An 11,408-nucleotide genomic window follows, 5' to 3' on the forward strand; every position below is an offset into this window, starting at 1 on the left:
ACCGAGGAACCACTCTGTTAGAAAATTCTTCCTAATGTCTAGATGGAAACTCTTTTGATTTAATTTCAACCCGTTGGTTCTGGTCCGACCTTCTGGGGCAGCAGAAAACAACTCGGCACCCTCCTTTATATGACAGCCCTTCAAGTACTTGAAGATGGTTATCACATCCCCTCTGTCTTCTCCTCTCTTCTGATTGGGCAAAGCTGCCTAGAGCAGAGACTCGAACCTGGCTCTTCAAAGCCACATCACTGTGGCAAACCTGCCTTCCTAGCAAGAAAGGATCCACTACAAATCAAGGCCCGTTGGGTGACCGGTCCGCTACAGCACTCCTCCCCACCCCCCCAGCGCCATTCTCCATTGCTCAGCCTGATCCCCTGATATCCAAGCTGGAAATCATACATATATTTTTCCTTTCCTTAATAATCTCTGTATAAGCCAATTCTCTCCAGCATGGTCGTTGCCATGGCTACCCGTCTGCTTCAACCACCTCCATTTAAACCTCTGCAAAAGAGTTGCCATCTCCCAAGCAGGTGGCACACCTTGGCACTGGCGGGGGAGCGAAAAGAGTCGAGGAGGGCTCTGCGTTTGCTTTTCCACATGCCCTGCCCAACCCTGGCACACGGAGCGCCTGCGCCGGTTTCATGCTTTAATGCTGCAGCCGGTGCATTTGCCCTGCAGAGGTTCTGGGAAGACTCGCCGGCGTAGCACGAGAAGAGAGTCTCCGCGCCAGCGAGCTGCGCCCGGGCAGTGGAGAAAACGGCTTGACATCTGTGAGCCACAGTGACTAACAGACCGGAAGAGATGGCAGAGATACGTACACAGCCCGGAGAAAAGGCAGCTGGGATCCATCAGAGCACAGAAGTGCAAAATTAAGAATGCCAGAGAAGCCAGCCTTGGATGGCTCACTGGTCTGGCATGCCCAGAATCACTCCTCTGATAGCTGCCCAAACAGGGTGATCGAGTGGTTCGCTATCCTCTGTCAATCTTCTCCAACTTTCTGAAGTATAGAAGCACATTTTCAAAGGATGGAGTTCACCCAAGCGCTCATGAAATGCTTATTATTTAACTTCGATCCCTTCATTGAGTCAGTGTGGTGTAGTGGTTAAGAGCGGTGGTTTGGAGCGGTGGTCTCTGATCTGGAGAACTGGGTTTGATTCCCCACTCCTCCACGTGAGTGGCGGAGGCTAATCTGGTGAACTGGATTTATTTCCCCACTCCTACACATGAAGCCAGCTGGGCAACCCTGGGCTAGTCACAGCTCTCTTAGAGCTCTCTCAGCCCCACCTCCCTCCCAGGGTGCCTGTTATGGGGAGGGGAAGGTGATTGTAAGCCAGTTTGATTCTTCCTTAAGTGGTAGAGAAAGTCAGCATATAAAAAAAAAAAACCTACTCCTCCTCCTTCTTCATTGTTCCATCCAGAATCCGAGGAGTTACACGTGAAGGGTCGACGCTATGACCACACCAGGAACCTTACCCGCTTACATTTCTGTAAAGTTGCAGACCTTGGCTCAGTGGTAGAGCATCTGCTTGGCATGCAGAAGGTCCCCGGTTCAGTCCCCAGCATCTCCAGTTAAAGGGAGTAGGCAAGTAGGGGATGTGAAAGACCTCTCTTCCTGAGACCCTGGAGAGCCACTGCTGGTCAGAGTAGACAATACTGACTTTGATGGACCAAGTCTGAATCAGTATGAGGCAGCTTCATGTGTTCTTCATGTGTTCATGCATTTGCCTGGGTACTTACTGGTACTATGATGTCATTCCTGGGCTCCACTATGGCGGGCTGCAGGGGAAGAGTGCTCTGGGTTCTAATGCTCCCTCATGGCACATAGATAACCAGTGTATCTGCTGCAAGCATACAATCTAGCCTAATGGACTATTTTCCTATGGCCAGATTTTTTTTTTTGTTAAGTATGCAACTCCCTGCCCCCAGTCCTCCCCGCCCCCCAGACTGAAGTGGAAAAGCTTTATGACCTTATTCTGTCGGTTGAATCAAGAGGTCTGCCTGGGGACACATGGAAGGATGCACTCTGAAATGTGCAAAGAGAATGAAAATCCACATTTCCTGGGGATGGTACAGAAGAGATCTTTTGTGGTCGAATTTTTTAGCCATTTTCTTCTTCTTTTTAAATGCTCCTCTGAGTATTTCCTTGCTTCCTGCCGGCGGCAGGTGCAAACCTGTCGGCTGGTCTCTTCCATCTCTCTACTCTTAGACTGCGAGCTTAGACTGGGAGCTCCCTTTCTTTGCCTGAGCCACAGAAGTGCTGTTTAGCAATGGCATTCTTGAAATAATCGCCAGAGCAAAACGGGAGGGTGTGTGGCTTGTGACTGTCTTGTGAGAGATTCAAAACAGATAAAAGGAAGTATTTCTTCTCACAACACATGGTCAAACTGCGAAACTCCCTGTCCCAGGATGTGGTGATGGCTGCCAACTTGGAAGGCTTTAAGAGGGGAGTGGACATGTTCATGGAGGGCTATCCATGGCAACTAGTCAAAATGGATACTAGTCATGATGCATACCTATTCTCTCCAGCATCAGAGGAGCATGTCTATTATATTAGGTGCTGTGGAACACAGGCAGGATGGTACTGCTGCAGTCGTCTTGTTTGTGGGCTTCCTAGAGGCATCTGGCTGGCCACTGTGTGAACAGACTGCTGGACTTGATGGGCCTTGGTCTGATCCAGCAGGGCTTTTCTTAAGTTCTTATGTTCTTAAGCCAAAGACACAGCCTGTGATTCCTAATCAATATGCCAATTTTAGCCTCCTTTGCTTCCGCAGCTCCCAGCCTGATACACCTCTCCTCTCTGCCTCTTCCCATCTTGGATTGCTCTCATCTGGAGTAGGGTTGGTACTCCGGACAGCTGACTAGTCATTTGTGGCTAATTAACTTGCCTAGTCTTTGAATGAACCCAAATATTATCAAATATTCCAGGAAGCTGACATATGGCAACCCCAATCTTGCTACAATCGGTCTTTTAAAAAAAGCCTCCACAGAGTTGCCTTACCTTCCTTTCTAGGGCAGGTAGGAGAAGGAGAAGGAGAAGAAGAAGAAGAATTGGTTTTTATATGCTGACTTTCTCTTATCATTCACAGTGGGTAGCCGTGTTAGTCTGTTTGCAGTAGTCAAAAAGGGCAAGAGTCCAGTAGCACCTTAAAGACTAACAAAAATATTTTCTGGTAGGGTATGAGCTGTGGCTCACGAAAGCTCATACCCTACCAGAAAATATTTTTGTTAGTCTTTAAGGTGCTACTGGACTCTTGCCCTTTTTCTCTTACCATTTAAGGAATAATCAAACTGCCTTACAATCCCCTTCCACTCCCACAACAGACAACCTGTGAGGTAGGTGGGGCTGAGAGAGATCTAGCAGAGCTGTGACTAGCCCAAGGTCACCCAGCTGGCCTTAAGTGGAGGTGTGGGGAAACAAACCCAGTTCACCAGATTAGCCTCCGCCACACATGTGGAGGAGTGAGGAATCAAACCCAGTTCTCCAGATTAGAGTCCACCACTCCAAACCACCGCTCTTAACCGCTACACCATGCTGGTACCCAGGTAGGCAGGAAGGAATTGATGGAGAACAGAGCAGGGGGACCTCTTTCTCTTCCCTTCGACTGTTTCACAGGACACAGGGGCCCAGACCCAACCTGTGTTCTCCATCATGTGTGAATAATCTTCTTGCCTCGGGATCTGACCCACAATCCCACACTCAATTTGAGGATCCTTGAAAAGACACCCACTCAGGAAATGGCCGACTCGACATAATCTCGAATTCATGAGTCTTGTTCAAAAGCCAAGAGGTAGGACATTCATCCAAAAATCTGAGAAGTAGGGAGCCAGCATGGCGTAGCGGTTTGGAGCGGTGGAGTCTGATCTGGAGAAGCAGGTTTGATTCTCCACTCCTCCACATGAGCGACAGAGGCTAATCTGGTGAACTGGATTTGTTTCCCCACTCCTACACATGAAGCCTGCTGGGTGACCTTGGGCTAGTCACAGCTCTCTTGGAGCTCTCTCAGCCCCACCTACCTCATAGGGTGTCTGTTGTGGGGAGGGGAAGGGAAGGTGATTGTAAGCCAGTTTGATTCTTCCTTAAGTGTCAGAGAAAGTCGGCATATAAAAACCAACCTTCTTGCTTGGCCTTGGCTCGCTCTTCTTTGGCTGCCTCCTCCCACAAGCTCATAAAGATGAGTTCAATTCCCAATGGTCCAGCATGTGATGAGTCTGCAAATAAAACATAAGCTCATTCTTCCTTCCCAACTCCACCCCCCCCCCCCGGCCCCGCAACCGCCCTGCTACACATCCAGGTGCCTCCAGGTTTTAATTGAATGTCAAACATAATTTGAGGAAGGTAACGGAGAGTTCAAGCCGCTGCCCTTCGAAAGTAATCACGGGCCTGGCAACCACAAATTATCCCACATGCTTGCCGCAGCAAAATGCAAAGAAGGCGCGCCCTCGCCCCAAGCTCCCTGGCTCAGCAGGAGGGGGCACAAGAAAGGAGACCTTGTGGGACAACAAGCAGTGCCACGATGCGGGGAGGGGGCAGAGGAAGGCACCGAGCTGCATCTAAGTGGCATGACCGTTGCCCCCCCCCCGGTCTTCTCTCTTACACCATTAAGGTTGCCAATTTCATTCATTAGTTTACAATTCCCCTCAGGCACCTGGTTGGCCACTGTGTGAACAGACTGCTGGACTTGATGGGCCTTGGTCTGATCCAGCAGGGCCGTTCTTATGTGAATCCTGACAGAATAGTATTCCGAAAACCCTTTTTCTGTCCTCAGGATTGTTCAGACACAGCTGAAATGGCACAACTTGGACCCATCAAAAGGGGATGTAAGCATCTGGATCACGGGCAACTGCTGAGAGCAGCCGTGGCTCAGTGGTAGAGCATCTGCTTGGCACGCAGAAGGTCCCAGGTTCAATCCCCGGCATCTCCAGTTAAAGGGACTAGGCAAGTAGGTGATGTGAAAGACCTCTGCCTGAGACCTTGGAGAGCCGTTGCCAGTCTGAGTGCATTGACCTTGATGGACTAATGTTCTGATTCAGTATAAGGCAGATCTATGTGTTCATGTGTGCTGGAGTAAAATGGCTAACAGCACAAGACCCTTTGTGGGAAGCCTGCACCAAGTCAGAACCCACAACGTGATTTAGCAAAGCCACTTGCTACATTCGCGTTACAAAGTCCACACATCCATCCCTAATTCTGTTGATCAGACCTTCTCTGGGACTTCTGTGCTTGGAAGTTAATTCCCTGGTATTCACAGATCTGATTTGGAGAGAGGGGCGGACACATTTTTAAACATCTTTTATACCCTGACTTTCTCCCCAACGGGGACCCAACGTGGCTTACATCCTTCTCTTCTCCATTTTATCCCCACAACAACCCTGTGAGGTAGGTTAGGCGGCGAGTATGTGACTGGCCCAGGGTCACACAGCAAGCTTCCAGGGCAGAGCGATGGAGGATTCCTAGGGCAATGGTTCCCACTTTAGAAAGAAGACCCAGTAATTTGGAAGAAACCTGGATGAGGAGAATTTCAGAAGCCTTTGCTACTATGCAAAAGGCCAACCTAGTACTCATTCTCTGTGTTGATGAGGGCAGATGATGAGACTAGAGCATTCTTATAGTCTCCATCCACTATCCCTCTTCCAGCAGTCTGACTGAGACCCAGTCTGGGGAAGTCATCTGCTCAGACACAGTGGAGCCTCCCTGCTCTGAGTAGCCCCACTCATTTCCAGCAGAAACGCTTGTCCTGTTGGTAAATGCAGTTCAGCAATATGTTAGGGCCTCTGAAGTCCCAGCTACCCCAAAGAGCCTGGTAACCCCCACAGATTCGGCTCCCCATCTTTCTCTTGGAAACATGCACACTGCAGCCGCTACTCACTTGTCGAATTCCATCTCACAACTTAAGCTTTCTTCAAAGCACAGGAAATCAGCATACCAAGTAGAAAAAAGTTAAAACCATTGGGACCTTAAGGTGTGGAGACTCCCCACCACCACTTTGGTACCTGTAGGGGGGTGACCTGCCGAAACCCAGTTGCGTGGCGGAATCTGTATTGTTTTAAGGCCATTCTGTACGGTTTTAATAGGAGGTTTTAATTGCTGTTTTATGGATTTTGTGTTTTAAAAGGTTGTTACCCGCCCTGAGCCCGGCCTCGGTTGGGAATGAGAGGGGGCTATACATTCGAAAAATAAATAAATAAAACTTGAGAATCAACACAAGCGATTTTTCCAGGTTGGGATCGGTGGGGGGAGGGGAGGAAAGAAAGCAGGCAGAGGAGAACCCGTTGCCCCAGCCCAGCTAAAGATCAAGTTCCAACCACTTGCCACTCTGCAAAATTCTCCAAAGCGCCCCCCCCCCCACGATAACACAGAATCTGAATGCAGAATTGTAAGTAAAGGATTTTGCAGGCAGGCAACAGCCAGGATATTGGGAAGAGTCTAGCACCAGCTGCATATTTATACTCCCTAGAAAGGAACACGCATAGGAGGGCCTAAACACTGGCCAGATTCGCAGCCTTACCATCTGCCATATTAGAAGGGAGATTAAAGAAGATCCCCCAGGGTGGAGAGACTTTGCCCGTGTAACACAGGGGAGCTGGAAACCATTGAGCGTGTATTTTGTAGATGTCCCCTCTACAAGTCAGCCCGCTTCAACATTATTGACCCTTTGATTAGGGAAATGGGCTCTGGTGATGAGGGTGAATGGACCCAAAGGTTTCTGCTGGGAGACAGCTCACCAATCACCACCCAGGTCACAAAATACTGTGCAGTAGCAACGAAGCTACGTCGCCTTAACGTACTTCGTTAATCTGTGGAAATGTAAAATTGGGTGATTCCTAATTTTGTTGGTTGCAAACATCTACTCTGTAGATGTGTGGTGCAGTGGTTAAGAGCAGTGGTTTGGAGCGGTGGAGTCTGGAGAACCGGGTTTGATTCCCCACTCCCTCCACATGAGCAGCGGAGGCTAATCTGGTGAACTGGGTTTGTTTCCCCACTCCTCCACATGAAGCCAGCTGGGTGACCTTGGGCTAGTCACAGCTCTCTTAGAGCTCCCTCAGCCGCACCTACCTCACAGGGTATCTGTTGTGGGGAGGGGAAGGGAAGGTGATTGTAAGTCGGTTTAAGTCTCCCTTAAGTGATAGAGAAAGCACATATAAAAACCAACTCCTCTTCTTCTGTCTCGACAGAGACAGATGTACATCAGACGAAGGAAAGGAGCTGCATTCAGCGGCACCACCAGCCTCTCCAGAGAGACTTCTGCTGTGGTGGGGGCATCAAGGTAGGTGTTCGAGACGAGCTTGCTGGCCCAATGAAAAAGGTGCATTCCACTTTTGGCTCCTGCCACTCTCTAACAAGCAAATGGCCTCATTCCGCCTGGTTAATAGTCTGGTCGGGCTGAAATGCGGCTCCTTTATATTCTGGCTTGGAATAACAGGTACCTGGTCTGTCACAGTCAAGGGTAATTTGCCACGGGAAAAGGGGTCATTTTCCCCGTAAATTGTTTTTTACGTCTCCGCCAATGCAGAGCAACAGGAGCCCTGCGCTCTCCGGATCCTCACAAGGGAAGAGCGGGGAAGGTCAGTGGGGGAAGATGCCAACGCAGCTCGGCTGGGGCGCAACGCCAGTTTAAGAGGCGCCGGATCCTTAGCTGGAAAGAGGACCCCCGCTTAAAACAGCCGGGTACGTCACAGCCTCTGCAACATGGTGTGAGAGCCAGTGGGGTGTAGTGGTTAAGAGCAGTGGCTTGGAGCGGTGGACTCTAATCTGGAGGAAAGGGTTTGATTCCCCACTCCTCCACATGACCGGTGGAGGCTAATTGGGTGAACTGGATTTGTCTCCCCAATCCTACACACGAAGCCAGCTGGGTGACCTTGGGCTAGTCACAGCTCTCTCAGTCCCACCTACCTCCCAGGGTGTCTGTTGTGGGGAGGGGAAGGGAAGGGGATTGTAAGCCGGTTTGTGTCTCCCTTCAGTGGTAGAGAAAGCCGGCATATAAAATCCAACTCTTCTTCTTCTTCTTTTCTCCCTCCCTCCCTCCCCTCTTTAACAAAACCAGAACTTATCATTGTTGAACAGCAACTGACCATTCAGGACAAAGGAAGTACTTTGGATAATGCATAACTGCCTTGTGGAACTCACCAACATAAGATGGGGTGATGGTCCAGTTGCTTAGACACATGCACACAAATTAGACAACACCATGGAGAACCGTTCCATCAACAGGCATGAGTCATCACAGTTCAAATACCCCAGAGCAGAGGTTCCTCAACTGTGCTCCGTGGAGCACTTGGTGGGCCGTGGCTCAGTGGTAGAGCATTTGCTTGGCATGCAGAAGCTCCAAGGTTCAATCCCCGGCATCTCCAGTTAAAGGGACCAGACAAGTAGGTGATGTGAAAGACCTCAGCCTGAGACCCTGGAGAACCGCTACCGGTCTGAGTAGACAATACTGACTCTGATGGACCAAGGGGTCTGATTCAGTATAAGGCAGCTTCATGTGTTCATGTGAAATATCTCCTAGTACTCCATGAAGAGATTGGAAAGAAAAATACTACTGTCATTCAGTTTAGTATATAGGTGCTAGGTAAAAATTAGTGCTCCGTGACGAATATCTCTCCTGAAAAGTGCTCCATGACTCAAAAAGTTTGGGAACCTCTGCCCCAGAGGATCAAACGAGAGGGAACTATCAGTGACTCTATTTGTGGGCACCTTGGAAACACCTGTGTAGTCAAAGTTGGGAACAAGATGTAGGAATAGACAGGCCCTCAACCTGATCTGGCAGGGCTGTCTACCATGCTAGGGATAAGGGAGAAAAAGGGGGATTCAAAGGGACTGGGCTGTCACCACAATGTTGCTCAGGAGACCTTGGAATGAGGATGCAAGAAAGCCAATCTCAGATCTCCTGCTGAGCCACAAGTCGCTTGAAGCAAGAAACCATCTCTCAGCTCCACCAACTCTGAGTGGCTGTGAGGCTGTTTATAGAACAGGATAAAAACTAGCTTTTGCCTACTGCTAGTCCCCAAGACCCAACTGAGCAATTTGTCCAGCTGCAGTGACATCACAGAACATTCACAAACATCCCAACAGCTTTAACGTGGGAAAACCGCACAAGGCCTATGGCGATGGAGCATAGCTGGGCCAGGGGGCTGATTGACAAATGACCTGAGAGGTAAGAGATGGCCCAGGACGAGGGAAGGAAGAGGACTTCAGCCCGCCGATTAAGACTGACTGACTGAATAATAACAGTGGTCAGAGCAGAGTAGACCCGGGGGGCCTATAGACTCTACTCCCAAGATTCACATAATAAGCAAGCAAAAGTTCTAAATCTTTTATGTACTAAGACAGCCAAGAAACTGCCTTTTTTGGCCAACCGGCTTATTCTGCCTCTCACTCATGACAGAAATACACAATTCACCCCCTTGCATAACAAACAGGACAAGGGCTCCATCCCTCCAGTATTGTCAGCAGGGCAGTGAACACATGAACACATTAAGCTGCCTTCTACTGAATCAGACCCTTGGGTCCATCAAAGTCAGTGTTGTCTTCTCAGACCGGCAGCGGCTCTCCAGGGTCTCAGGCAGAGGTTTTTCACATCATCTACTACCTGGTCCTTTCAACTGGAGATGCTGGGGATTGAACCTGGGACCTTCTGCATGCCAAACAGATGCTCTACCACTGAGCCACATTCCCTTTTCTCCTCTGTACACATGACACTGCATCTTCAGTCTCAATTAAGACACCCCGTGTGGCACAGCCCAGTACTGGGGAGACCCGGGCTCAAAGCCCTGCTCAGCCATAAAACTCGCCTTGGGCCATTTACTCAGGCTGTCAGCCTAACCCACCCCACATGGTTGTTATGAAGACAAAATGGGAAGAGGGCAGAACACAGCCTTGAGTGCCTTGGAAGCCTTGAGCGCCTTGGAAGAAAGGCAGGATCAAAGTATGATAGATGAAACAGAATCATTTATACCTCACCTTTCTCCCCAATCGATCCCCAAAGCGGCTTACATCATTCCTCCATTTATCCTCATGATGACCCTGTGAGGTAGGTCAGGCTAACCCAAGGTCACCCAGTAAGCTTCCTTGGCAGAATGGAGATTTGAAACTGGGTCTCCCAGATCCTAGTCTCTAACTCAGGGGTGTCAAACATAAGGCCCTGGGCCAGATCTGGCCCCTTGAGAGCTCTTATCCGGCCCAAGAGCCAGCCAAGGCAAAAAAAAAAACCCTCGATCTGGGCTGGCGAGGCCTGGCCTGGCCTGACCAAGTGGCATTCGCGTCTTATCCGGCCCTCATAACGATTGAGTTCAACACCTCTGCTCTAATTACTAAACCACACAAAGCTTCGGTACAAGGACTGGCATTTGTTCCACATTCACAGCTTGTTGCTAATCTTTTTACCTTCTTTCTACCCTCTCCCTTGCTGTCACAATTTAAACTGTAAGCTCCCAGGGGAAGGGACTTGGCAAATTTCCCAACATTGCTCAGCAAAAAACCGTTCACACTGATAGCACAATCACAACACCGATCAATTGGATGCTACAGATCCATTCCACTAGCGGGGGCACTTTTCTCTGCCAGAAGAAGATACCTTGCATCAGGGAATGGCCCCTTATACTGTAGGAAAGCACCACCGTAAATTCAACCCCAGATCAACCCCATAAACAATCACGGATCTTGGATTTATTTATGCAGTAGAAAAAAGATTTATCACAGGTGTATCAGTACCTGTAGATCTCAATTCACATCCAATAAGGAATTCCAGGCTATCCACAACCTTCTCTAGAGGATTTCTCTTAGGAATAATGAAATCTACACACTGAAGATGCCAGCCCGTTACAGTAGTTCACATAAGTACCAGTAAAGAGTTGACGAGGCAGGAACAAGCCTGTGATCTCACCAGGGACTGCCAGTGCTTTTTTAAAGGTATCATCAGAACCTCAATCTGCAGCTTGGTACAAAATGCAAGTCCAGTAGCACCCTTAAAGATCAACAAGATTTCCTGGGTATCCGTTTTCCAGAGTCAAAGCTCCCTTCATCTGATCTGACTAAGGGAATGATGATTCTTGAAAGTTTATATCCAGGAAATCTCGTCAGTCTTTAAGGTGCTATTGGATTCGAGCCTTGATCTTCTACTGCAGACTAACACAGCTACCCACCTGAAACCAGCTTGGTACAGTATCCATTTTCAAGGTCTGAAGCGCGTCAAAGGATTGTTCAGGAAACTTGCTCATAGATTTTTTTAAAAAAGAAGTTAAACACAGCAGTTGTCTGAGTAAGTACCCATTTTGGAGAGTAAACTGTTTCTGAATTGCATCACTTCAGACTGCAGGTGGGAGACAAACACTCTCGAGACCAAAATATCCCATGCACACAGAAAGCTGGCCTGTCAGGAAAAAGGTGACCCTTCTCCCAGCTTTTCCATATG

At 49.0% G+C, this 11,408-nt stretch overlaps 1 protein-coding gene across 1 annotated transcript in view; it reads right to left on the reverse strand.

Moving 5' to 3' along the window:
• ADGRB2 (adhesion G protein-coupled receptor B2) overlaps window positions 1-11,408 on the reverse strand; it is a 187,032-nt gene that overhangs the window by 122,017 nt on the left and 53,607 nt on the right. The window lies entirely within an intron of this gene.

Source organism: Euleptes europaea, chromosome 3 (genome assembly GCF_029931775.1).
Source record: "Euleptes europaea isolate rEulEur1 chromosome 3, rEulEur1.hap1, whole genome shotgun sequence".
Classification (NCBI taxonomy): Eukaryota; Metazoa; Chordata; class Lepidosauria; order Squamata; family Sphaerodactylidae; genus Euleptes; species Euleptes europaea.